The 2,453-nt window shown below is 42.6% G+C and overlaps 1 pseudogene; it reads right to left on the bottom strand.

Annotated features, from left to right (window-relative positions):
• Nucleotides 1-421: 421 nt before the first annotated feature.
• Nucleotides 422-991, bottom strand: LOC129518282 (60S ribosomal protein L31-like; annotated as a pseudogene).
• Between the last annotated feature and the right edge of the window lie 1,462 nt (nt 992-2,453).

Below are 2,453 nucleotides of genomic sequence, written 5' to 3'. Positions count from 1 at the left end.
GTTGAAAACAGATCTCTGGTAGAGATCTAGGAGCAATGAAGCAAACATCCTAATTTTTTTTTAATTTATTTATTTTTATGACAGTCACAGAGAGAGAGAGAGAGACGCAGAGACACAGGCAGAGGGAGAAGCAGGCTCCATGCACCGGGAGCCTGACGTGGGATTCGATCCCGCGTCTCCAGGATCGTGCCCTGGGCCAAAGACCGGCGCTAAACCACTGCGCCACCCAGGGATCCCTCTAATTTTTGTTTTAATATTAAAACAAATTGTTACAGTCTGATCAATGAAATGAATTCATACCACCAAAATATATTATAGGGCTCAGTCCTCTTGTTTCTAAGATGAGTCAATGGTACAATATGTTATAAGAAATTGAATTTCTTTTTTTTGCAGTTTTATACCTTTATTTGACAATCAGTGATTAGTTCTCACCTATAGTAACTGTCTGTAGATTTTTGAAAGTGGTAACAAGTACATGGGTAACTAACATATAGAGCTTGTTTGGTGAATCTTTATCTTCATTATATTTTCTGGACAGTCACACAAAGATATGGTACAGAACATTCTGGGGGTCCCTGAGTGACTCAGTGGTTTCATGCCTGCCTTCGGCCCAGGGCATGATCCTGGGGTCCCAGGATCGAGTCCCACGTCAGGCTCCCTGCATGGAGCCTGCTTCTCCCTCTGCCTGTGTCTCTGCCTCTCTCTTTCTCTGTGTCTCTCATGAATAAATAAATAAAATCTTTTAAAAAAATGAACATTCCTTATTTCTTTAGCCCAAACAACTTTGTTGAGCCTGGTGTCAGTGTGTACATCTGGAGTTCCCATCTACTACATGGCAAATTTCTGGATCTCTTTGAGTGCCCCAGGGGCATGCTTCTTGAAACCCACTCCATGGATGCACTTGTGGATGATGGTGGTATATTCCCTGGTCACTACCTTCACTGATGGCAGAACGGCCCTCCTTCTTGCCACCCTTCTTTGCGGGAACCATTCTGCTAGGCTCTGGTTGGAAAGGAGAAGGTGAATTTCTTGTTCAGAAGTACATTTATAAATAGAGTTAGGCAATAGTTTTTACACCTGCTTCAACCTCTGGCATTGTGAGGGCCGAGTTTTTTATTTGTTTTGTTCACTGCTCTATTCCATTCATTAGACCAGCTCTAGGCATAGAATAGATATTCAATAAATGTTTGTTGAAGGAAGGAATAAAGATTTTTATGCTTGAAAGGTTTCTTGTGATGTTGATCAAGACTTTTTAGATTATCTCTTCAAATTCTGATAGTCACCATTGATGAAAATCTTTATTCAAAATGGAAAATCATTTCTTATAATTCAAAATATACAATAGTTGAAACTATATAAGGAATTCAGCAGTGTTTTTATTTCAATGACAAATGTAATACTGAATTTTGGTAATAAGTGTGTTTTGGTATACAATGGAATATTTTCACACAACAATATTCAAAGTAATGCAGAATGTCTTTGCTTTTTTTTTTTTAATTTATGATATTCACACAGAGAGAGAGAGAGAGAGAGAGAGGCAGAGACACAGGCAGAGGGAGAAGCAGGCTCCATGCACCGGGAGCCCGATGTGGGATTCGATCCCGGGTCTCCAGGATCGCGCCCTGGGCCAAAGGCAGGCGCCAAACCGCTGCGCCACCCAGGGATCCCTGTCTTTGCTTTTTTAGAACAATCAACATGCAGCTACCTTGGGCATCACTAATAGGTCATATTGTCAAAAAATAAACAGAAACATCCAATGTATAGGAGGAAAGGGATTGGGACTGATGCTTTGAGGTGTGCCAGCTAGAAGTCTCTGCCTTGTTGCTGGTCCGCTCCCAACAACTGCTACCCTGAGTATAGGAATTGGCGGGTGGGGAGTGGCAGTCCATGTCATTGCATATTATGTTCCATTCCTTTTTTTTTTTGAAAGAGAACCTTTTATTACTTTTATGTACAGAAAATTCAACAGCGTCCACTCAGCCCAGCTTGGTGGCCAGTTCTTTAGCCTTTGCTTTTTCCAGCTTGGCGATGCGAGCCACTGACTTCGGACCCAAGACGTTGCTTTATTCATGAGAGACACACACAGAAAGAGAGAGAGAGAGAGAGAGAGAGAGAGAGAGAGGCAGAGACACAGACAGAGAGAGAAGCAGGCTCCATGCAGGGAACCCGATGTGGGACTCGATCCCGGGTCTCCAGGATCAGGCCCTGGGCTGAAGGCGGCACTAAACCGCTGAGCCACCCAGGCTGCCCTATGTTCCATTCCTGTGCTCTAGTTGGGATACAGAACTGTAAAAGATGCTGCTTGGACTATGATGAAGATTAGACCTAAATATGACCTTGTTCCAGGTGTAATATCCCATATATAGATTATCTTTGCAAAACAGTGTGTCTGCTGGAACTCCATGATTTTAGAACATTCTAAGGCAGTGCTATCCAAGAGAAATATAACATGA

The sequence above is a fragment of the Nyctereutes procyonoides genome, unplaced genomic scaffold, assembly GCF_905146905.1.
Source record: "Nyctereutes procyonoides isolate TBG_1078 unplaced genomic scaffold, NYPRO_anot_genome, whole genome shotgun sequence".
NCBI lineage: Eukaryota > Metazoa > Chordata > Mammalia > Carnivora > Canidae > Nyctereutes > Nyctereutes procyonoides.
Note: the sequence above shows the minus strand (reverse complement) of the source record. Positions and strands in the feature narration are given on the sequence as shown.